Here is a 26,620-nt window from a genome sequence, read left to right on the forward strand (position 1 = left end):
CTAATACCAACAGCTTATGAGATAACACAATTCCCTCGCTTTGGCGTATTGACACAGCTGTCGCCGCAACCGAGCGAAAACAACCAGGCAATGCTCGGGCAACAGTTCAAGTACGGCCGAAAAATATGCACAAGGGCGCTGCCTGTCACCGTGCATCTGCACTAAAACTGATAATGCACATCCATCTTTCTCATGTACATACAATGTAAAGGGTTTCGTATAATCAGGGGTGCCTAACACTGGTGCTGAGCAAAGGGCTTGTCGCAATTTCTGAAAGGCAATTTCACAACTATTTGACCAGGGAAGAGGAATTGGGGTATCTTTTGTCAAAAGTGCTAACAATGGCTTAGCTATATGTGAAAACCCCAATATCCATTGCCTACAAAAAGAAGCAAGACCCAAAAATGCACGCACGTCCTTCTGTGTGGAAGGTACTTGCGTGTCCAAAATAGCTTGAATAATATCTGGTGTGAGTGCACGCCCCTCCTTAGACAAAAGGTGACCCAAATAAGTCACCTTTGGTCTACAAAATTGCAATTTCTTCTTCGACACTTTGTGATTGTGAGATGCCAAAAAGGAAAGCAAGGATAACGTGCACTTCTCACACAGCTCAGGAGTGTCGGCCGCCAACAAGATGTCGTCGACATATTGTATAAGGGCTACACCATCAGGCAGCACAAAGGAATCCAATTGTCTTTTCAATGCTTGACTGTAAATACTAGGACTCTCTGTATAACCCTGAGGGACTCTACAAAATCTGTAGGACCGATTATTCAAAGTGAAGCCGAAAAGGTACCGGCTATCAGGATGAATAGGAATCGAAAAGAAAGCATTTTTCAAATCGATAACCGAAAATGTGGTCGCCGTTGGCGGGACCAGAGTAAGCAACGTTGTGATATCAGAAACCACTGGATACTGAGGTATCACTATCTTATTCACTTCCCTTAAGTCAATAATAAAACGATAAACCCTAGTATCGGTTTCTTTCTTCAAAATGGGTAAAATAGGACTGTTGCAGACATTGTAGGGAACTTCCTCCACTACTCCCACCTTTATCAAATCCTGCACAATCTGTATGAGTGCCTCCTCCCCCTCCTGGGAAATACGATATTGAGGGAGACGTGGTAGCACAGCACCCTCCTGGACACTAATGTGGACAGGCGGAATCACCATCTGTCCCACATCAGTATCCGAAGTCAATCAATCAATCAATCAAAGAAATTTATAGTGCGCACTACCTACCCGTAGGGTCTCGAGGCGCTTGGGGGGGGGGGGGTGCCGCTACTGCTCGAACAGCCAGGTCTTGAGCTTCTTCCTGAAGGAGAGGTGGTCTTGGGTCAGGCGCAGGTCGGCCGGGAGGGAGTTCCAGGTCTTGGCGGCCAGGTAGGAGAAGGACCTTCCTCCAGCAGTGGTTCTGCGGATGCGTGGGACGGTGGCGAGGGCGTGGCTGGCAGATCGGAGGTGGCGTTTGGGAGCGTAGAAGTTGATTCGGTTGTTGAGGTAGCTCGGGCCTTGGTCGTGGAGAGCTTTGTGTGCGTGGGTAAGGAGGCGGAAGGTGATTCTCTTGTTGACCGGGAGCCAGTGCAGGTCTCTTAGATGTCCGGAGATGTGGCTGTGATGTGGGATGTCGAGGATGAGTCTGGCTGAGGCGTTCTGGATGCGCTGGAGTCTCTTCCGGATCTTGGCGGTGGTTCCGGCGTAGAGTGCGTTGCCGTAGTCCAGTCGGCTGGTGACGAGGGCCTGGGTGACGGTCTTCCTGGTCTCCGTGGGGATCCATCAGAAGATCTTCCGAAGCATGCGCAGGATGTTGAAGCACGATGAGGAGACGGCGTTGACTTGCCTGGTCATGGAGAGGGAGGAGTCCAGGATGAAACCCAGGTTGCGTGCGTGGTCTGTCGGTTTGGGTGCGGTGCCCAGGGCGGGGGGCCACCAGGAGTCGTCCCAGGTGGAGGGCGAGGAGCCCAGGATGAGGACCTCCGTCTTATCTGAGTTCAGCTTCAGGCGGCTCGTCGTCATCCACTCGGCTACCTCTCTCATCCCTTCGTGCAGGTTGGCTCTGGCGGCGGCGGGGTCGTCGTTGGTCAGGGAGAGGATCAGCTGGGTGTCGTCGGCGTAGGAGATTATGTTGAGGTTGTGTTGGCGTGCGATGGCCGCGAGAGGGCTCATGTAGGCGTTGAAGAGAGTCGGGCTCAGTGAGGATCCCTGAGGGACGCCGCAGATGACTTCGGTGGCCTCTGACTTGTACGGTGGTAGGCGGACTCTTTGTGTTCTTCCGTCGAGAAAGGAGACGATCCATTCCAGCGCCTTCTCCTGGATTCCGACGTTGCTGAGGCGCTGTACTAGGGTGCGGTGGCAGACCGTGTCGAAAGCCGCGGAGAGGTCTAGGAGGATGAGGGCCGCTGTTTCCCCGTTGTCCATCAGGGCTCGGATGTCGTCAGTGGCGGCGATGAGGGCGGTCTCGGTGCTGTGGTTGGCACGGAATCCGGACTGCGATGGGTCGAGGGATCCATTCGTCTCGAGGAAGGCGGCCAGCTGTTTGTTGACGGTTTTCTCGATGACTTTGGCTGGAAACGGGAGTAGAGAGATGGGGCGGTAATTCTTGAGTTCGGTGGGGTCTGCTGTAGGTTTCTTGAGTAGAGCGCTGAGTTCGGCGTGCTTCCAGCTCTCGGGGAAGGTGGCGGTGTCGAATGAGGTGTTGATGATGTCCCGCAGGTGGGGTGCGATGACAGCGTCGGCTTTGTTGAAGACGTGGTGAGGGCAGGGGTCGGTCGGAGATCCGGAGTGGATGGAGTTCATCGTGTGGGCGGTGTCTTCGGTGTTGACCGGGGTCCAGGCGCGGAGGGTGGTGGTGGGTGGCGTTGCTGCGGTCGTGGCGTGGGTCGGATGGGTGCTGAAGCTGTTGTGTATGTCCGCGATCTTGTTGTGGAAGTAGGAGGCGAGGGAGTTGCAGAGGTCTTGCGAAGGGGTGATGTCGTTGCTTCCGGCGTTGGGGTTGGAGAGCTCTTTCACGATGTTGAAGAGTTCCTTGCAGTTGTGTGCGTTGTTGTCCAGTCGGTTCTTGAAAGCCGTCTTCTTGGCGATGCGGATCAGTTGGTGGTGTTTCCGGGTGGCAAGCTTGAGGGTGGTCCTGTTGTCCGGCGTGGGTTCCCTTCTCCAGGCTTTCTCGAGGGCGCGGCAGTTCTTCTTGGAGCTCTTGAGTTCGTCGGTGAACCATGGGGCTCTCTTGCTGCCGGGTCTGCTGGGCGGGGTCCTCAGTGGGGCGAGTTCGTCCGCGCAGTCGCTGATCCACTTCGTGAGGTTGTCGGCGGCCTGGCTGGGGTTCGCTGAGCTGGCCGGAGGGTGCTGGCTCAGGGAGGCGGCGAGCTGGTCGGCTGTGATCTTGTTCCAGCTTCTTCGGGCAGCCTGTTGCTGGTGGTGGTGGATCGTCGTTCTTCTGAAGGTGAAGTGGATGCATCTGTGATCCGTCCAGTGGAGTTCTGTGGCGTGGCTGAAGGCGATGTCTTTGCTGGATGAGAAGATGGCGTCGAGTGTGTGTCCGGCGAGGTGGGTGGGGGTGGACACCAGCTGCTTGAGTCCAAGGTTGGCGAGGTTGTCGAGCAGGGTGCTGGTGTTGCAGTCGTTGTTGTTCTCCAGGTGGAAGTTGAAGTCCCCCAGGAGGATGTAGTCAGCGGAGGGGAGGGCGTGCGGGCTGACGAAGTCGGCGATGTCCTCGCTGAATTGAGTGCGTGGTCCCGGAGGTCGGTAGATCAGGGTGCCTCTGAGGGTGGTCTTCGGGTCGGTGTGGATCTGGAAGTGCAGGTGTTCGGCGGAGGGTGGGGAGTTGTCGGTGCTGGTTGTGATGCGGATGGTGTTCTTGTGGATGATGGCGATGCCTCCTCCCACCTGGTTGGCGTTGCGATCCTTCCGGGTGATCTTGTATCCTTCTGGGATGGCGATGGCGATGTCGGGCGCTGAGGAGGCGTTCATCCAGGTCTCCGTGATGAAGGCGACGTCGGGGGCTGTGGTGTCGATGAGGTTCCAGAGTTCGATGGCGTGTCTGTGGACGGAGCGGGTGTTGAGCAGGATGCACTTGAGGTGGTTGCTGCTGGTGTTCGGCATGGCAGGTGCTGGTGTCGGGCAGGTCCGGATGCAGGTGAACTTGCAGGCGTGGCAGTTGAAGGGTCCGTGGGTGTGCTTCGGAGTAGCTCGGTGGCCCACAAAGTACGAGGGAGAGAAGCTAACACAGTATCCTCTGCAACCACACACATCCGTTCTGCCATGGGGTGATTGTCATTTAATATCACACGTACTCCAGTAGGGGAGCAGCGGATCGTAGCTCTGGAATGCTTAAGCATATCAAGACCCATAATGTTGTCAGGCGTGTTCGGAGCAAGCAAAAATGGACAGGGTGCAGAAAGTTGGTCAACATGGAATGCAAGGGGTCGGGATAGAGGGCTTCGAGAGAGTGTACCATCAAACCCTACCGATGTAACCATTAAGCCAGATGGGGGAGCCCTCGGAACCAATTGTTTGGACAGCGCACTGCGAGTAGCTCCTGTATCAACTAGGAACCGATCAGTAGAACCCAGAACATTTGCTGTAACATAAGGACCCTTCTGATCAACTGGCACTTTAACTGATTCCAACCCCCACCCAACGCAATCCTACGCATGCTGCGAATCATGGTACCCAGAGCGGTCATTCCCAGACATTTGATACTGATTTTGCCGATCAAACACATTAGGTCTATCTCGTTGCTGCCCGGTAGGCTCAAAGCGAGCACGATCATTGGAATTCCCTCTAAAATTCGAAAAGCCCCCTCTACCTCTCGCCGGTCCCTGACCACATCCCTGACGAGGTGCATATAATACCGGACAATCCCTGGCCCAATGACCCAACTGTTTGCAATACGCACATTGATTTCGATTAACATCCGACCGACCCGAAGGGGGACCATAAAATCCTCCTCTACCTCTCTCAACACCCCGACGAGGCGGACCATACACTTGTGCTAACATCACCTTAGTTTTCAAATCTTTCGATTTCTTCTCCTCATGCCCCTTCGCTTCTTGTTCCTGACGCTCCTAATACTGAGCCATAGTCAGGAGGGATGCCGGAGACGAGGTGGACCAAGAACTTTCACTCGTTTTTAAACGAGCTGCTATTCCCGGTAATAAATTTGCCACATATTTATCAACAAAAAGATGTCGACCCGTATCATCCGTAAGTGACTGACCACTGAAATCATGAAATGTTTCCTCAAAACGCGTAAAGAAGTCTGAAACTGATTCATCAACCTTCTGTTTACACGAGGCTAACATATTCCAGTCAATCTTTTTAGGGGGAATAATCGTTTTCAACTTAGTCAAGATAGCAGCAGGAAGATCTAAAATAAGCTGGGGCGGTTTTTGTGCGGGCTTTCTCTCCCTATCCTCATCCTCAATCTCAGACCATTTGGCCTTAAAAGCGGCTTGATCATCCACCTTCCGCACAGATCGCCACATATCCGGCGGTAAAATAAGCCCAAAGAACAAATCTATATCTGCTAAAGTCATAGTACAAGAATTCAAGGCCCCTTCGACCTCCTCATAAAAGGCCGCTGGATTCTTGCGGGGGTCAGGCAATGCATTCTTTAATGCCATAACATCAGTCCTATGCCAGGGAGTATAAACCCAATTATACACAAAATATCCCCTAGCATCGGGGGAAGACATGTCTGAACTAGTACCCGCTCCTTTAGGAGGAACATACAAAGGTGCCGCCTCTCGCATCGGCTTAGCATGCACTAGTTCACTCTTATCTGAATGGGAGGTAGACGACTGTTTCCCGCCGACATGTGGATTCGATTGCTCCTCCTCTCCTGTCTTTTGGCGCGCTTTCTCTTTAAGTTCAAGCATCGCGTCCCGCAATGTAAACAGCCGTCGGACCGCATCGGGTACCTTAGAGGGAGAAAAAGCACCGTTACGTAATGCTTTAGAATCTAATACTATATCGTCAGGCTCAAAAACATCAGAATATTTCCGAAAGGCAGTAACCACTTCATCAGAAAAAGTTTCAACAAAATATAACTTTTCCCTATTCTGCCAACTGTCCAAAGATGCCAATAATTCAGTAAGAGATAGCTTGCCCTTAAGCGCACGAAAAGAAATTTTCCGAAGCTCACCCATACGATCAATTGATAACATAGACCGCGTGTCTACCTTATCCGAAATAGGGGTGGGCGGAATTTGCGTAACCGCGTTACGCAAATCTCCGCGAAACGGTAAAAAATCTCCGCGAACACGCAGAAATTCCGCGAACACGCGGAATTGCTTGTTCGCGATGCTTTTTTCCTGTTCACAATCGCTGTTTGCGTGCTCGGGGAGAAATATCTCGCGAACACGCATTTTGAGAAGGCGAACAAGCAAAAATTTTGCGAAGTCGCGGAAAGTGGAATTTTGGGCAATTTCGCGTTCTCCGCAGAACGCGAAATTACCCAAATTCCGCAAATTCCGCGAACGGAACGGAATTTACCGCCCAGGCCTAATCCGAAACCGATCCAGAATCCTGTGACCCCGGGGCAGACGCGCCAACATAAGGAGGCGGAGAGCGATCTAATAAATGAAAATCATCTTCAAGATTAGTAAGGACAGGATAAAGTGGCTGGCGGACAGCATATTGACCCGATACTTGCAGCCTACGCTCTTTCTCTTGTCTCTCCGCCAGTTCTCTTTCCTCCCGACGCTTCGCTTCCTGCGCTCTCACATGATCATTTTTCCGTTGCTCTTTATCAATCAGCGCTTTCTCACGTTTCTCCCGCTCACGCACTTCCTTCACCCATAACCGTACACATTCAAACATGTCTTGCCGAGCATGCCGTTTACACATACACTGTTCCACATACTCAATCTTACGCATATCAAACGATCCATACAAAGGCCATCGTAACTCAGGATCCTTTTTGGTGTATTTCCTCCACACTGTGCTGTACATTATAGAGGAAAGACCATGCTTCACATACATATCCCTATTAGGAGTCCCCTCTGGGGGGGCTGGAGCGGATTCCTCAAGATTTTACCGGTTTCCAAAGCAGCAGCACCACTTACGAAGGGTGCTAAAAGCAGGCATGCTCAAAAATAATGCAAAATATGCAGTATTATCAAAAATGGCACTTAAACGTTGCGCCGTTCAAATTTAAACAACTCCGGAGAAATATCTCCACATTACCTGCCTATATGTGTTGCAACGCATATATTCCCACAGTAATCAATACAAAATATGACCGGTCATCACAAATCAAACTCAAATAGCCATCCCAGGCTTCAAAACTCGGAGCAAGTACCGTACAACGGTTCTTACCAATCAAGAGTGTCCAGATTCCAACTGCCAAGTTCCAAAATTCGCCCAAACGGCTATCACGCGGCAAAACGACAGAAGAGGTCTCAGTCGAGGACCGGCGCCACCCAGATGGTCAGCTCGGAAGGGAAGGAAGAAACCTCGGGATGCCAGGACTAAAAGACGCCGCTGGCAGTGATCACATCCCCAGCCAAATTCCTCACCTTCGTCACGACCAGTCCTTCGAGCATCCGAGTCGCCGATGAGCCCCACGTGACGGGCGCCAATTGATGAATACAGGCCCCAGCTAGGCCTGCAAAATACAAGGGTTCGCTCTCCTGTAACGAAAGCTAGAAGGAAGTTGGCACGGAGACTTCAAATACAAAAACAGAGTTTATTAACCCTTAAGGGTGGTCCTACAACCTACACAACACTCTTCAGTATTGTATAGAGTAGCACACAGAACTTGCGTACACGGTCCCCTTTTATACACAACAGAGGGGCTCATAAGTGGGTGGATACAACATAGAGCAAAATTAATTACCATTTATGGACATTTTCGATACAGGATCAATATATGGGCGGAGTTAACAATTTCCTGAGCCCGCGAAAACATGGTCAAACAAGGACTAACTGATAACAGATGTGGTCAAGTCTGGGCATGCGCCAGACGGACAAAGGAGCTATTTATAGACTGTTACTAGGCAGATTACAAGAGCAACTAGCGAAAAGGTAGGACTCTTCTCGTGCAAAGCACGTGGAGACATGACAATACAAAATGGAGTCCGGACATTAGTCAACATAAGACAAGAAACACATTTTGACTGTAGAGAATTCATGTCTTCAGTGAATGCTTAATCATATCGCTGTTTTAGTTTTCAACAGTCTTGCATTTCATGCATTGATGTTGATGCTGAGGCTCCAGGAGTTGGGGTTGGGGGAATGTGTTATGTTTCATAGACATGTTGTAGTCTGCATCTCATGGGGTGGAACATGGTATCTGCGTGCCCTCACAAGGTCTCTGCAAAGAATCTTTGGTCGTGTCTGCTCTTTGTGTTTGGAGACATTGTCCCTAGGAGTGTTCCTTCCTCTGTGGCACCTGACATCTCCCCTGCAGAGGGTTGCATAATTGTTGTGTTGCCCTGTGTCTACATTTCCTTTGTTGGTGATGGATCCCTTCAACTCTGGCCATACCTGCTCAGCAATGTCTCCGGCTGCATCGTCTGTGCCATCCTTGGTACTCACTGTACTTGTGTATAGAGTATTTTGCCATGCCATCATGGATAAATTGTCCCTTTTCCGCACAATGCATGTGTGTAATCCCAGCCTAGTACACATATGGTACTTGTTCTGCTGGGTATTTGAACACCTGACTCACAATTGTGGGCATTGTATCTGTGGGAACTCCACCCTATTCCTTCCATGAACGACAACATCTTGGTGGCTGGCCCAGCACCTGAACATTCCTATCAGTCCTGGGATGTGCGTGGCAGTGTGTGTTCTCTTTGGCTCTCTTAGTTTATTAGGCAGTGACATGACTATACAGTCTTGTGGCATGATCTCAGTGTGTGTATTGTGCTGCATCTGCCAGGGGTGGGTATGTATGTGTTATTTGTCCTCACACCCACATGTGGTGTGTCATGCAGTGGGGGAAAGACATCCATCCTCCTGGGAGTGGGTCACTGCTGTCAGTGATGTGTTGTTATGGCACTATCATCATTGTCCAAAGTTAGGGATACGTACATACACCCATGGAGTTGTGGTCATCTGATAATGATGTATACCCCCCATGTCTCTGTCCACTGCTGGGAGTCCTCTACACCCACCCCCATGTCTGTGTCCACTGCCGGTATTCCTCTGCACCCACCCCCATGTCTCTGTCCACTGCTGGGAGTCCTCTCCACCCACCCCCATGTCTCTGTCCACTGCTGGGAGTGATGGGCACCCACATCTCACATGTCCCTGTCCACTGCTGGCATTCCTCTGCACCCACCCCCATGTCTCTGTCCACTGCTGGGAGTCCTCTGCACCCACCCCCATGTCTCTGTTCACTGCTGGGAGTCCTCTGCACCCACCCCCATGTCTCTGTCCACTGCTGGGAGTCCTCTGCACCCACCCCCATGTCTCTGTCCACTGCTGGGAGTGATGGGCACCCACCCCTCACATGTCCCTGTCCACTGCTGGTATTCCTCTGCACCCACCCACCCACCCACTTCCGCCCTTGCTGTGGTACACTGCTGTCCTGGGCAAACACCACCCCCAATTTGCAGCTGATATGCTGCACCAAGCCGTACACCTACATCCGTGGCGTGTGTACGCCTTGTATCGATCATGTAATTTGGCTGTAGGGGTACGCGTGGTACGGCCCGTACCCATGCTCTGGGGGCGTGGGTACAGGCCGTACCACCATTGTGGCAGTGATGTAGGGGTACGCATGCTACGGCCCGTACCCACGCTCTGGGGAGCGTGGGTACGGGCCGTACCACCATTGTGGCAGTGACGTAGGGGTACGCATGCTACGGCCCATACCCACGCTCTGGGGAGCGTGGGTACGGGCCGTACCACCATTGTGGCAGTGATGTAGGGGTACGCGTGGTACGGCCCGTACCCACGCTCTGGGGGCGTGGGTATGGCCCGTACCACCATAGTGGCGGTGACGTAGGGGTATGCGTGGTGCGGCCCGTACCCACGCCCCCCAGAGCATGGGTAGGGTCCGTACCACCATTGCAGTGGTGATGTAGGGGTACGCATGTACAGACCGTACCCACGCCCCCAGAGCATGGGTACGGTCCGCACACGCGTACCCCTACATCACCACTACAATGGTGGTACGGCCCGTACCCACGCCCCCAGAGCGTGGGTACGGGCCGTGCCACCATTGTGGCGGTGACGTAGGGGTACGCATGGTACGGCCTGTACCCACGCTCTGGGGAGCGTGGGTACGGGCCATACCACCATTGTGGTGGTGACGTAGGGGTACGCGTGGTACGGCCTGTACCCACGCTCTGGGGAGCGTGGGTACGGGCCGTACCACCATTGTGGCGGTGACATAGGGGTACGCGTGTACGCGTGGTACGGCCTGTACCCACGCTCTGGGGGGCGTGAGTACGGTCCGTCCCACCATTGTAGTGGTGATGTAGGGGTACCATTGTGGTGGTGACAGGTACGCATCCACGTCCACTTCCGTTGTGGCGGGACGTGGGATTGGTCGACACGCCCCCCAAAGTGACCAGACCATGGAGGTTTTTTGTGGGGTGTGGGTTATGTTTCATGCCCCTTGCACCCCCCCCCTTTGCACCTGGGGGTTGTTCTGACCTTCTGCGGCATCTGCATCGGTTTCTGAACAAGAGGTCGTAGGCTATGAGGGCCGGGATGACCCGTAGGTTGGGGTCCATCGCTGTCCGTCACGTACCGGTGCTCCTTCTGCGCATCGTCCTCAATTTCCCGGCACTTTTTGGCTCCCGTAAAAAATGCTACGTGCGGAGTGACGTAGGCACGAATCGTGCTTGCTGGTCCGTAAAACGCTGCCTGACTCCGTCCGGACGTCGCGTATGCGCCGTCCAGAATCAGATTTGTATGTATTTTTTTGCCGGTCGGTCTTTTGTACGACTCGTACGGAAATGGTATTTATGTGCGAATCGTACTTGCGAGTTTGTAAGGTGTTTTTCCCGGGTACGAGTCAGTCGGAGAAAACACTCCGTACGACCATTCGTACCCGGGTTTTACAGGATCGGAATCGGCACCTAAGTATCATTAAGTATTGACATTTGTACTTGAATCATAGGTACTTCAAGTACACATTTCTTTCAGTACACACGCATTTCCAGACAGGCCTGCTCTCTCCTTGAGTACAGGGAAGTAAAACACCATACACAGCATAATACTAACATTTTAAAGCAAAAAAAAAAAAATTAGAGGAATTTATTTTACTTGCATTGATTTGGAGCCAATTTTAGGGAGGAGACAGCAAAAATAAAACTGTATGTGGTTTAAAAAATCATGAGTCACCCTGCTGAGGTCTGTGTGTTAGCACATATGACATGGGTAGAAATGGAAGTGCAAGCAAATATTCTTCAAGCGCAGAAATACTGGCAATTGGGCCTACATGCATAGAGTGTTATCTAGCATAGTAAGTGTGATAAAAAGATTTGAGATGTTACTCTAAAAAAGGCATGGGCAAAGAAGTGTAACTAGGAATTTTTTTATTAAATGCACTGCCTTAGTAATAAGACACACCCTGCGTATATGATTATAATACCTTCATCAGCTTCATCCCAATTATTTTCAGGGAGAAAAATGCAAGTACTCCAGATGCCGGGCTTACATCCACCCTACCCTCCAAAAAAAGTAACATTGGGGAGCCACGGGCAATGGCCAATGGGTCAAGGGAGCCGCGGGTCGAAAATCAGAGACATGAAATGGTATTGCACAAAATAAATGTAGAAATTTCTGTCGTATTTTCATCTTTATGATGTTATACCGCCCCACGATACTAAAAGGTAATCGATGCAGGCTCATTATTTTGCTGCTACATTTTTTCAACAGGAGCTCATAGTTCAGGGGGATCTCTTCAACACTTCCAGGTTAATAACCTCCCAGATAGGTAGCCAATTTGAGGACAATTGGTGACTGAGTGCATGTTTGAAAGTTAAATCTAACTTGAGTCTTGGAGAGATTAAGCTTACAACAGGGGAAGGAGACAAATAATTCTGCTTCCCTTGAAATACTCTGGAGAGATGCCAGCGGATTGGTAATAAATATTGCGATGTCATCGGCATAAGCTGTGACTTTTAACTCCATGTCATTCATCTTTACTAGTTGTATACTATGGTTATCTAAAATATGTCTGATATATGGTTCAATATATAAAACGAATAGTATGGGGGATATAGGGCATCTCTGACATGTACCGCTATAAATAAAAAATTGAGAAGAAGGGATGCCCCCGACCATAACCTTTACCCTGGGATTGCTATAAAGCTTCTGAATCATTGTAAGATAACGGGTACAAAATCCAAATGTGGCCAGCGTTGCCCAAAGCCTTTTCCAGTTAACCCAGTGGTCTAACATTATCATGCCGATTTGTTTTTACACTTTCCCCACCATGTCAAATGATATTATAGCTGTGTTGATATGAGAGACTGTATCTCTATGAGGGACAAAGCCATATTGTTGTATAGATACTAAATTATGTAAATGAGGAGCCAAACTTATCGCAAGGATTTTAGAGTAAACCTTGGTATCAGCATTTATCAAAGATATGGGTCGGTACGATCCTCTTTCCTCCGGGAACTTATTCTCTTTTAGAAATACTACATTTTCAGGGATTCTGCACATTCACAGAACTATGCGCAGGAAAATGGGAACCCGGTGTATAGGGGCTAAGCCTTCACACATCCTTAGTGCCCACGAACCCAGGACCGACTAGCTATAGTGACCCACTCGCTCTCCTACACGCTCATGAAGAAGCAAATGATTTGACACCCCAGGACATAACACTCACGGATCTCTCAGGAATCGCGGTAACAAGAAACACCTAAACACCTTTTCGCTCACACTCTCGCGCCTGTCCACAATAAGAACTGACCAAAACACGATTATAGTCTAAAATGCAGTATATGAGCCACAACCAGCAGCAAAATGCATAATACCAATACAGTTAGATTGCAGCAAGGCCATATAGGGGAATGTCATCAAATAAAGACAGTGGATAAAGGACTGTAAGGCCTAACCACCCTTCCCTTGGTAAGAATTAGTATTGTATAATAGAGATCTCTGGGCTTTGTCAGCAGACCCCATACCTTACTGCCTAGATGCTATATATCTACTTCATAGGTACCGCATTGTTCTTCTTCCTGGAAAGCTCCCTCTCCAAGTGTGTGTTACCTAAACATGCATCCCCATAATATCATTTCACAAGTTTCCAGCGGCAGCTGTGTTAGCATGTTTTGTCTAGGTGCTAGAGACTGACCAGAACTGAATAACAAGGGGCATTGTTTATCAACCTTGCTCACAGTGTTCAGACCAAACTCCAGGGACAGGCAATTACTGACCAAAGCAGATGGTTCCCATGTGAAAGGCAGAAACAGAGTCTTGAAAAAATAAAGCCATGTAGTAACGTGCTCAAAAGTAGCATCATGGTTGCTTGGCTCATGCTAACTTAGCGATGTCGACGATGTCCCTATCGGCCCCGTGACACCCTCCCCCTGGCCAGATCATAGCACATAGACAAACAGAGTTCAACCGTAATCAGAGTTAAAATATGTTTAAGAGCCAAATTGGGAAGATGTAAACATTTATTTCAAAAATGTGTTTCAGATTAGTCCGGAAAATTCATCAGATCGCGTGAACCGAGGAATACAATTAGTTTCAAAAGGTCATCCCTGTCATTCATAGCAAAGAGAGATGCCATCCAGTTGAGCCGTCCATATGAACATATGTGCTTCTCACAATGAGAGGCCTCAAGGAGCATATCCGTGCAACTTACGTGATGCTCGATGAAACTCTGTTGTAAGAGGCGCTGTGCAGCCTCACAGGTATTCCGGTCTGCCAACACTCTAACTGCAGCTGCACGCATCAAATGGCTGTCCCCAGAACAGACCTAGACATGGGCCAGTAATGGACCCATTAACAGATCATAATCCAGGTCAGTGCCGCAAGCATTGGAGAGGCATAAATCCAAGGCCCAATGGCAAGGGCACCATCGGCAATAGATTCACAGGTTGCACGCAAGTGAAGTAGGCGAAGCAAAAGGTAAGTCCATAACTTACACCAAGTGCTGCCAAAGGTAAATATCCCAAAATTTGATGCATTTGGTCACGGTACAGTTGCAATTGGCCTGGTCTGTACAGTACCACAAGATGGGTAGCCATTGCGTAGCAGGAGTAGAAGTACCATCACGCCACACACCAGCAAGAGGATCAATGGAAACCCTCCAAATGCGCTGGAAGAAATTGAATGAATAAATGCGGGTAGTACTCAAAAAATCGTCTGAAAAGAGTTTACACAACAAAAAGAACAGTGGTGGGGAAATTCTGCGCAGGGAAGTGGTAATCGTGATTACAATAGATATCCTGCTTAAAGCCACTTCTCCAAGGTTAACCATACAACAACCACCTAACGTCGTAATATGTGGGCAATGCCCACCTAACGAAATTTGAGAAAAGGTAAACTGAGCAAACATCTCATAGGTCAAAGCATCGAATAAAGTCCAAATATCAGTTCTGTGTTTTTTCTTCTTCTTTTAATTCAAGCTTGTCAGATTTTTTTTTATTCTTGTACAGTTTCTTCAAACAAATGCCTTCAAGCCAAGCCAACACGTGTTTCGTCCACAAGGCTTTTAGCCATGGACTTCATCAGGGCTAAAGACAAGTAAAATAACTCAATTGTATTACATAATTCCAACGTCTCACATGGGATTCGTGTGATGAGCTTTACTCTACCCTAATCCCGAATGTGCAGTCTAATAACTTAGTAATGTGCAATGTGGGAAAGGCCACATTATAAACACCCTGAGAGGGGAAAGAGCAACCTGTTACAATAGTATGTATCATTAAGACACTAAGGTAAACAAGTGTCCTACATCAAGAAGGTTCAAAAGGGAGTAACCAACGATGTGCACTATGTGCCCCAAATAACAGAAAAAAGAGAAAAAGAAATAAAAAATATGAAACGTGAGTTAATATCAAGGAAAACCAAAAATAAATGTAACGTACCTACCCCGAAAGGGTGATCAGGAAAGTTCCATAATAGTGAAAGCAGCAAAGAACAAAAAGAGAAGAACAAGCCACAGAAAAGTACCTGTGTGTCAACAAAAGTGGGAACAGTAGGTCTGGTAAATTTACACTTACCAAAATTCAACAAAGTCAAGATCGAAATAAAGTTCATGACAATTCTTCTGTAATCCTATAGGGTCAGAATAAAGTTTACTGAGCCTCCACATGGGCGACAATATACATCAGTACGTAAATTAAAGAAGTTAATGGACCTATCCTATTAGCTGGATCACTGACGAAATATCGAGAAGAAGAATATCGAATTGCCAAAATATCGAAGGAAAAATATAGAATTCCAAAATATCGAAGCCCTATCTCCAAACAGGTAAGTACAAAAATATAGAATCCTAAATATCGTTGTAAAAAATATAGTTAGTCACAATATCGAATGTTTTTAAATGTCTTAAAATTAATGTAAAATTAATGAAATAAAACATATAATTAACTGAAACATACTTAACAATACTTAAATTACTTTAAAATTAATAAATAATTAATGTAAGTAACAAAATAATAATATTACATATATATTAACGTAATATTTATTTAAAAAATGCAATATTTTTTGCGTAGGATAGCGGGCGGGTAAAATTTACTATTACCACTCCAGTATGTGCAATGGTAGGGAAAACGTTGGATAGCGGGAGGGTAAAAATTACTATTCCCACTCCAGAGAGTGCAACAGTAGGGAAAGCGTTGGATAGTGGGAGGGTAAAAATTAGTATTCCCACTCCAGACAGTGTAATAATAGGGAAAGCATTGAATAGCGTAGGGGTAAAAATTAATATTCACACTCCAGAGAGTGCAACAGTAGGGAAAGCCTTGGATAGCGGGAGGGTAAAAATTACTATTCCCACTCCAGTGAGTTCAACAGTAGGGAAAGCATTGGATAGCGTAGGGGTAAAAATTACTATTCCCACTCCAAAGAGTGCAACAGTAGGGAAAGCGTTGGATAGAGTAGGGCTAAAAATTACTATTCCCACTCCAGAGAGTGCAACAGTAGGGAAAGCGTTGGATAGCGCAGGGGTAAAAATTACTATTCCCACTTCAGAGAGTGCAACAGTAGGGAAAGCATTGGATAGCGGGAGGGCAAAATGTACTATTCCCACTCCAGTGAGTGCAACAGTAGGGAAAACGTCAGATGGCGTAGGGGTAAAAATTACTAATCCCACTCCAAAGAGTGCAACAGTAGAGAAAGCGTTGGATAGCGTAGGGGTAAAAATTACTATTCCCACTCCAGAGAGTGCAACAGTAGGGAAAGCGTTGGATAGCGTAGGGGTAAAAATTACTATTCCCACTCCAAAGAGTGCAACAGTAGGGAAAGCGTTGGATAGCGTAGGGGTAAAAATTACTATTCCCACTCCAGTGAGTGCAACTGTAGGGTAAGCGTTGGATAGCGTAGGGGTAAAAATTACTATTCCCACTCCAGAGAGTGCAACAGTAGGGAAAGCGTTGGATAGCGAAGGGGTAAAAATTACTATTCCCACTACAAAGAGTGCAACAGTAGGGAAAGCGTTGGATAGCGTAGGGGTAAAAATTACTATTCCCACTCCAGAGAGTGCAACAGTAGGGAAAGCGTTGGATAGTGGGAGGGTAAAATTTACTATTCCCACTCCAGTGAGTGCAACTGTAGGGTAAGCGTTGGATAACGTAGGGGTAAAAATTATTATTCCCACTCCAGTGAGTGCAATAGTAGGGAAAGCGTTGGATAGCGTAGGGGTAAAAATTACTATTCCCACTCCAGTTAGTGCAATAGTAGGGAAAATAATAATTTAATATTTTATTAAAAATAAATAAATTATTAATACCAAATAAAAATATTAAAACTAATTACCAGTCACACCATATTTAATAAGTAATTTATTATAAATACCAATTTTTTTTATTAATCACCTATTAATAATTAACAACCAATTATTTTTCAATACCAAAAATTAATAAATAAAATTAATACCGATTAATAATTAATTAAGAATAAATTAATTAGCAATATACCAAAATTATTTCAATAATTATTTCTTTACAATTAAATTAATTCCCACCATATTCCCCTATAAACCCACAACCCGCTACAAATATTAAATTAATACAATTAACATAATTATCAATTAAACAATTAATACTAATTAATTACCAATTAATACTAATTATTTACCAATTAATAATTAATCAACAACCAATTAATTTTCAATACCAATTAATAATTACCTAATAACAATTAAATTACTTTATAAAATACAATAAAATGAATTAAAGGGAGACAAATAGGCTAGGTACAGTGAAACAGAGTACCAAGTCATTATTAACAGCTCTTCATATCTATACCAATTTGCAGTCAACAGTCAAGGGAAAAACATCCTGTTATGCTGTTCTAATTTCATACTCTACTTCAGACTGTGGTGCAAATATGTTGCCCTAACGTTACATTCTAAGATCTAAACAATAAGGTGCCGATTAGGATCCTGGAAAAAATTTCCCCAACCGAATTGAATCTGGACTTTTTTCCGTACAAATGGTAAAAGCGCCATACAAACTGCCAATTACGATTCGTATGGGAAAAAGTCCATACAAATCGCATTGGGAAAATTCCCCCACACGTCCTCGGGTCGGGAAAAGTCTCCGACACGTCCCCGGACATTTTTACGTACAAATGGGAAAACTGAAGTCCCAATGCGCAATTACGATCCGTCCCATCCGTCCGATTGTACAACTGTATGGAAAAAAGACCGTCCGGAGCGAACTCCCATAGCAACCATGGAGATGTCCAAACAAGGGCCTGGTACGCGCCGTACCCCCCCCCCGCCCCCCGTATGTTCGCGCCGTACCCCCAGCCCCCCCGCGGATGGGCGTGCCGTACCCCCAGCCCCCTGTATGTACGGAGCGTACCCCCCAGCCCCCCGTATGTACGGAGCGTACCCCCCAGCCCCCCGTATGTACGGAGCGTACCCCCGTATCCCCCAGCCCCCCGTATGTACGGAGCGTAACCCCACCCCCATATGTACGGAGCGTACCCCCCAGCCCCCCGTATGTACAGAGCGTACCCCCGTACCCCCCAGCCCCCCGTATGTACGGAGCGTACCCCCACCCCCATATGTACGGTGCGGACCCCCAGCGCGTAGCGCTGGGGGTCCGCACCGTACATATGGGGGTGGGGGTACGCTCCGTACATATGGGGGTGGGGGTACGCTCCGTACATACGGGGGGGCTGGGGGGTATGGGGGTATGCTCCGTACATACGGGGGGCTGGGGGGTACGCTCGTACATATGGGGGTGGGGGTACGCTCCGTACATACGGGGGGCTGGGGGGTACGGTGGTACGCTCCGTACATACAGGGGGCTGGGGGGTACGGGGGTACGCTCCGTACATATGGGGGTGGGGGTACGCTCCGTACATACGGGGGGCTGGGGGGTACGGGGGTACGCTCTGTACATACGGGGGGCTGGGGGGTACGCTCCATACATATGGGGGTGGGGGTACGCTCCGTACATACGGGGGGATGGGGGGTACGGGGGTACGCTCCGTACATACGGGGGGCTGGGGGGTACGGGGGTACGCTCCGTACATACGGGGGGCTGGGGGATACGCTCCGTACATACGGGGGCTGGGGGGTACGGGGGTACGCTCCGTACATACGGGGGGCTGGGGGGTACGCTCCGTACATACGGGGGGCTGGGGGGTACGGGGGTACGCTCCTTACATACGGGGGGGCTGGGGGGTACGGGGGTATGCTCCGTACATACGGGGGGCTGGGGGGTACGGGGGTACGCTCCGTACATATGGGGGTGGGGGTACGCTCCGTACATACGGGGGGCTGGGGGGTACGGGGGTACGCTCCGTACATACGGGGCACTGGGGGGTACGCTCCATACATATGGGGTGGGGGTACGCTCCGTACATATGAGGGTGGGTGTACGCTCCGTACATACGGGGGGCTGGGGGGTACGGGGGTACACTCCGTACATACGGGGGGCTGGGGGGTACGCTCCGTACATATGGGGGTGGGGGTACGCTCCGTACATACGGGGGGCTGGGGGGTACGGTGGTACGCTCCGTACATACAGGGGGCTGGGGGGTACGGGGGTACGCTCCGTACATATGGGGGTGGGGGTACGCTCCGTACATACGGGGGGCTGGGGGGTACGGGGGTACGCTCCGTACATACGGGGGGCTGGGGGGTACGCTCCATACATATGGGGGTGGGGGTACGCTCCGTACATACGGGGGGATGGGGGGTACGGGGGTACGCTCCGTACATACGGGGGGCTGGGGGGTACGGGGGTACGCTCCGTACATACGGGGGGCTGGGGGATACGCTCCGTACATATGGGGGCTGGGGGGTACGGGGGTACGCTCCGTACATACGGGGGGCTGGGGGGTACGCTCCGTACATACGGGGGCTGGGGGGTACGGGGGTACGCTCCATACATACGGGGGGGCTGGGGGGTACGGGGGTATGCTCCGTACATACGGGGGGCTGGGGGGTACGGGGGTACGCTCCGTACATATGGGGGTGGGGGTACGCTCCGTACATACGGGGGGCTGGGGGGTACGGGGGTACGCTCCGTACATACGGGGCACTGGGGGGTACGCTCCGTACATATGGGGTGGGGGTACGCTCCGTACATATGAGGGTGGGTGTACGCTCCGTACATACAGGGGGCTGGGGGGTACGGGGGTACACTCCGTACATATGGGGGGCTGGGGGGTACGCTCCGTACATATGGGGGTGGGGGTACGCTCCGTACATACGGGGGGATGGGGGGTACAGGGGTACGCTCCGTACATACGGGGGGCTAGGGGGTACGCTCCGTACATACGGGGGGCTGGGGGGTACGGGGGTACGCTCCGTACATACGGGGGGCTGGGGGGTACGCTCCGTACATACGGGGGGGCTGGGGGGTACGGGGGTACGCTCCGTACATACGGGGGGCTGGGGGGTACGGGGGTACGCTCCGTACATATGGGGGTGGGGATACGCTCCATACATAGGGGGGCTGGGGGTACGGGGGTACGCTCCGTACATACGGGGCGCTGGGAGGTACGCTCTGTACATATGGGGTGGGGGTACGCTCCGTACATACTGGGGGCTGGGGGGTACGGGGGTACGCTCCGTACATACGGGGGGCTGGGGGGTACGGGGGTACGCTCCGTACATATGGGGGTGGGGGTACGCTCCGTACATACGGGGGGCTGGGGGGTACCGGGGTACGCTCCGTACATACGGGGGGCTGGGGGGTACGCTCCGTACATATGGGGGTGGGGGTACGCTCTGTATATACGGGGGGATGGGGGGTACGGGGGTACGCTCCGTACATACGGGGGGCTGGGGGGTACGCTCCGTACATACGGGGGGCTGGGGGGTACGGGGGTATGCTCCGTACATACGGGGGGCTGGGGGGTACGCTCCGTACATACGGGGGGCTGGGGGGTACGGGGGTATGCTCCGTACATACGGGGGCTGGGGGGTACGGGGGTACGCTCCGTACATATGGGGGTAGGGGTACGCTCTGTACATACGGGGGGCTGGGGGGTACGGGGGTACGCTCCGTACATATGGGGGGCTGGGGGGTACGCTCCGTACATATGGGGTGGGGGTACACTCCGTACATACGGGGGGCTGGGGGGTACGGGGGTACGCTCCGTACATACGGGGGGCTGGGGGGTACGGGGGTACGCTCCGTACATATGGGGGTGGGGGTATGCTCCGTACATACGGGGGGCTGGGGGGTATGGGGGTACGCTCCGTACATACGGGGGGCTGGGGGGTACGCTCCGTACATATGGGGGTGGGGGTACGCTCCGTACATACGGGGGGCTGGGGGGTACGGGGGTATGCTCCATACATACGGGGGGCTGGGGGGTACGCTCTGTACATACGGGGGGCTGGCGGTATGGGGGTACGCTCCGTACATACGGGGGGCTGGGGGGTACGCTCCGTACATACGGGGGGCTGGGGGGTACGGGGGTACGGGGGTACGCTCCGTACATACGGAGGGCTGGGGAGTACGGGGTACGCTCCATACAAACGGGGGGCTGGGGGGTACGCTCCGTACATATGGGGGTGGGGGTACGCTCCGTACATACGGGGGCGGGGGGGCCCCCTAATCAGCTCGCATCGCTGCGTACTTAGGCGCCGATCACGATCCTGTAAAAACCGGGTACGAACCGTCGGACGGAGCATATTCTCCGTCCGACGCGTACCCGGTCGTCAAAATATACAAACATGGAATTACGATTCGCACAGAAACACCATTTCCGTACGAATCGTAAAAAACCCCGACCGAACAAAATAAACCTACAAATGCGATCCGGGAAAGCGCCGACCTGACGTCGGGACGCTCGCAGCCTGCCATTCACGAACCAGGAATTACGATTCGCACCGACGTCATCCCGCACGGTGAATATTTTCCGGCATCCAAAAACTGCCGGGAAATCAGGACGACGCGAACAAGGACTACCAGTACGCGACGGACAGACAGGACGACGCGAACAAGGAGGACCAGTACGCGACGGACAGACAGGACGACGCGAACAAGGAGGACCAGTACGCGACGGACAGACAGGACGACGCGAACAAGGAGGACCCGTACGCGACGGACAGACATGGACCCGAACATACGTGTCCTCCCGGCCCTCATAGCAGTCGACCTCCTCTACAGGTTCCGACGCAGACGCCGCAGAAGGTCAGAACAACTAAGGGAGGGGGGAAAGTGGGTGGGGGGGGTGGCAGGACCAGGGCAGGCCACAAACCCCCCACCAAAGTCACACAGCACACATGCCCTGGACATACCTGACTCCCAGGCCCTGGTCACTACGAGGGGGTGGGGGCATGTCCAGCTAAGCCAGTGACCGCCACAACGGAAGTCCGTCACGACGCGAACCGGCAACACAACCAGACAGGTACATCCCGTACCCACGCCTGAAGAGCGTGGGTACGAGTCGTACCACGCCCACACCTACGTCACCCCAACAATGGCGGGACGGCTCGTACCCACGTGGCAAAGGCCTGGGGACGGCCCGCACAAGCATCACATAGCATGGGGACGGATATGTACGGACCGTACCCCCACCCGCGTACGTATGGAGCGTACCCCCACCCCAACAGTGTAAGTACGACCCGTACCCCCACCCGCGTACGAATGGAGCGTACCCCCACCCCAACAGTGTAAGTACGACCCGTACCCCCACCCGCGTACGTATGGAGCGTACCCCCACCCCAACAGTGTAAGTATGACCCGTACCCCCACCCGCGTACGTATGGAGCGTACCCCCACCCCAACAGTGTAAGTACGACACGTACCCCCACCCGCGTACGTATGGATCGTACCCCCACCCCAACAGTGTAAGTACGACCCGTACCCCCACCCGCGTACGTATGGAGCGTACCCCCACCCCAACAGTGTAAGTACGACCCGTACCCCCACCCGCGTACGTATGGAGCGTACCACCACCCCAACAGTGTAAGTACGATCCGTACCCCCACCCGCGGACGTATGGAGCGTACCCCCACCCCAACAGTGTAAGTACGACACGTACCCCCACCCGCGTACGTATGGAGCGTACCCCCACCCCAACAGTGTAAGTACGACCCGTACCCCCACCCGCGTACGTATGGAGCCTACCCCCACCCCAACAGTGTAAGTACGACCCGTACCCCCACCCGCGTACGTATGGAGCGTACCCCCACCCCAACAGTGTAAGTACGACCCGTACCCCCACCCGCGTACATATGGAGCGTACCCCCACCCCAACAGTGTAAGTACGACACGTACCCCCACCTCGAATGCATGGAGCGTACCCACATCCGTGTATGTCATGAGCGTACATATTGTGAAATAGGAGGGGTGTGTGCAGAGTCCTCCCAGCAGTGCCCAGAGACAGGAGGGGTGGGTGCAGAGTCCTCCCAGCAGTGCCCTGAGACAGGAGGGGTGGGTGCCTATCACTCCCAGCAGTGCCCTGAGACAGGAGGGGTGGGTGCAGAGTCCTCCCAGCAGTGCCCAGAGACAGGAGGGGTGGGTGCAGAGTCCTCCCAGCAGTGCCCTGAGACAGGAGGGGTGGGTGCCTATCACTCCCAGCAGTGCCCTGAGACAGGAGGGGTGGGTGCAGAGTCCTCCCAGCAGTGCCCAGAGACAGGAGGGGTGGGTGCAGAGTCCTCCCAGCAGTGCCCTGAGACAGGAGGGGTGGGTGCAGAGTCCTCCCAGCAGTGCCCAGAGACAGGAGGGGTGGGTCCCTATCACCCCCAGCAGTGCCCAGAGACAGGAGGGGTGGGTGCAGAGTCCTCCCAGCAGTGCCCAGAGACAGGAGGGGTGGGTGCCCATCACTCCCAGCAGTGCCCATGGAACGCAAAGGGTGGAGTAGCCACAGATACCATGCCCACAAATGTCAGTCAGGTGCACAAAGACCCTGCAGTACATGTACCACATGTGTGCGAGGCTGGGAGTATACGCATGCATAGGGCCAAGAAGAAAACATGTCCACATGAAGTCATGTCAATAGGCCACATACACAAGTACAATGACTACCAAGGATGCCACGAATGATGCAGGTGGAGAATGGCTCAGCATGCATGTGCAAAGGTGAAGGACTACGTCACACACCCAGCTAATGTACACACAGCTCTGCGCTAAAGTCAGGGGACACCCTGCAGGGAAGAAGTCAGGGTACACAGAGGAAGGAATACACCTTGGGGCAATTGCAACATGCAGCAACTGCTAACATGAATGGAGAAAGCTAGCTAACACCGTGTGATGGCACACAGATCCCAGGGTCCCCCCTATGAGCAGCACACTACTACATTTCCCACACACCCAACACATGACCAACACCCACAACCATGTAGCAGCCCCACCAACAGCAATGCCAGCAAAGCAGGAGTGTTACAAGGGAAAAAATAAATAGCTTTATTCAGCATGAGCAAAAAACTGGTATGAAGTAAGTCCAATATTTACAAAGCCCATAGGGCAGTCCAGGAGTCACAGCTGGATGGGGGACACAGTGGGATGCGTGTTCCCTAGCTTGCCTGCACAGTTACAAGCCGTTGTCTTCCACAGGGGTCAGGGCATCATGTTGGGGGGAAGGAACAGGCACTGCAGGGACAGGAGGGCGAAGGGTAGGCGACGTGGGTGCAGGGATGGAGGACTCCACCACAGGGGGTGGGGCAGGGCCAAAGGTGGATTCCAGGAGCGCGCTGCACACCTCTGCAAGGTCCTCCAGGGACTCCCCTGCAACCGAAGGAACCACAGGCCCCAAGGAGGGGGGGGGTCAGAGGGATGGGTTGCAGCGCCACTGGGGGAAGGTGTGGACAGGGGGGGGACTCAAGCACCCTGACCGTGGACTTCCTTGACCGCTTGCGGGGTGGTGTCACTGTGGGGCTCAGGGACAGAGCGGCCATGAAGGAGTCTTTGGGGGAGATCTGGCCAGGAGAGCTGAGGGGAGGGGATTTGGAGGGAGTGAATTGGGTGGAATGCGGACTCCCACTCTGGCTGCGTGTCACACGTTTGCCCCCTGACCCAGTGGGTGTGCCTACTTCACCCTGTGTGTGCGTGTCAGGAGGTGTGCGGCGGACCTTCCCTGCTGGTGTGGTGCCTGTGTCTGTTGTGGTTGGTGCATGCTTACGTCTGGGTATATGTGGGACAGGCATGGGAGTGGGAAGTGTGGAAGGGGCAGGGGTAGGGGGTGGGACGTAGCGCTGCAGGAGACTCACTGCTGCAGTCAGTGTGGAGTCTATGGACCTCAGCAAGTTGCGTTGGTCAGCCTGCGATGAATGAATGCCCTCCAAGTATGCCTCCATGTTGTTGAGGACCTGGCTGTGGCCATGGAGGACATTAAGGATCGCAGTCTGACCAATCTGCAACTGCCGCTGGATGTCCACAGACTCAGCATTGGCGGCAGCAGTGGAGACCATAGTTAGAAAGCATAAGCCATAATTTGGATCTATTAACTAGGTCGAATGCAGATGAAAGATCCATAAATGCGAGATAGATTGGGCTAGATCGAGCAACGTTATACTTATCAATAATCAATTTCAAGTTTAGACACTGCTCCACCGTGCCCACACCACTCCTGAATCCCAACTGGCACGGATCCAATAGATCAGTATCTTCAGTCCACTCTATCATCCTGTTATAAATAACTCGTCCAAGGATTTTTAAAGTATTGTCCAAGAGCGAGATTGGACGGTAGTTGGCTGGATCTGACCTATCTCCCTTCTTAAAAATGGGAACTATGGTACTGGTCGCCCAGGTGTCAGGCATAGGCACCATAGGTAGACTATTAAAAACATTAAAAAGAATTGGTGCCCATAGATCCGTGTTATACTTGATAATATCTATAGGAAGCCCATCGGGACCAGGGGCCTTGTTACCAAGGCTTTCTTTAATGGCTGTGACTATCTCAGGGAGGTCAATCTTGAGGTTGCATGACACCTTCAAAGAAGGAATGGTTACTTCCTTAGAAGGGGTAGCATATATTTTAGCAAAATGAGCCTCCCAACTACTACTAGTAATATTGCAGCTAATTGGGGATAATTGTTTCCCCATATCTCGCGTCTTCCTAACGGCTGACCAGAAGGGGCCGCTACTCTTCAAATTTGCACTCGCAACCAATGTTTCCCACTGTTCTGTCAGCAGGGCAGCCTTCCTTTCAGATGTTTTTAACTTATAGTTTTTCCTGGCCAGCTGTACCTCTAGTATACACCTTGGGTTAGAAGACAATGCTTCACGTAGTTCCCTATTTGCCATAGAACAAGTTGAATCAAACCATCTTGGTTCTTTCACTATCTTTGGCAGTGGGACTGACAACAATTTTTTAATTACTAAACACAGTTTGCCAAAGTCAGTGATTATTCTATCATTATTTCCATTTAAAAATAGACAAGAATTAATTAAATCAGAATGATCATTCTGCACATTTTCTAAAATAGCTCCGCTATCAATCCCCCTCCATTTTAGCCGCAGACCATCACCTGATGGTGTAATGTCTCTTGCACCATTAGATTTCGCATATACAGGGCGGGAGCCTAAATGCAAAGTAACTGTGAGGGGGTTATGATCGCCAAAAGATGTCTTTATCACCTTGGATTCCAATACGCGGTCCAGTAAATCAGGGGACATAAAAATAAAGTCAATGGTTGAACAACAATCACGCCCCCTAAACGTGGGGACATAGTCCATGTCAGGTATTAGAGATACTTCCATGGCATTTCCAAGGGTGTGTTCACTCAATATTTTTGCTAATTCAAACCCCCTTTTTTCAGCTTGGTCCGTGATATTGTTAGTGTCCTCGATCCAAGACTTCTTTGTTAGTTTGGCATTAAAATCTCCGCCGATTAGAATCCCTATCCCCCCCTCTGATTCCAAGTTTATTTCCAATTTTCTTAGAGTCTTAGAGAGGGCTATATAGTTTGTATTGGGTGTAGAATAAAAATCGTTATTATAAAAATTAATTATAAAAATCCTGGGTTTTAGTTTCAACTCGAGGACCTGAATATTCGGATTTCCTTCTGATAGGTCTTTGATGGTACCTCCCACCAATGTGCTGACACCTATAAATA

This window comes from Triturus cristatus, chromosome 5_1 (genome assembly GCF_964204655.1).
Source record: "Triturus cristatus chromosome 5_1, aTriCri1.1, whole genome shotgun sequence".
NCBI lineage: Eukaryota > Metazoa > Chordata > Amphibia > Caudata > Salamandridae > Triturus > Triturus cristatus.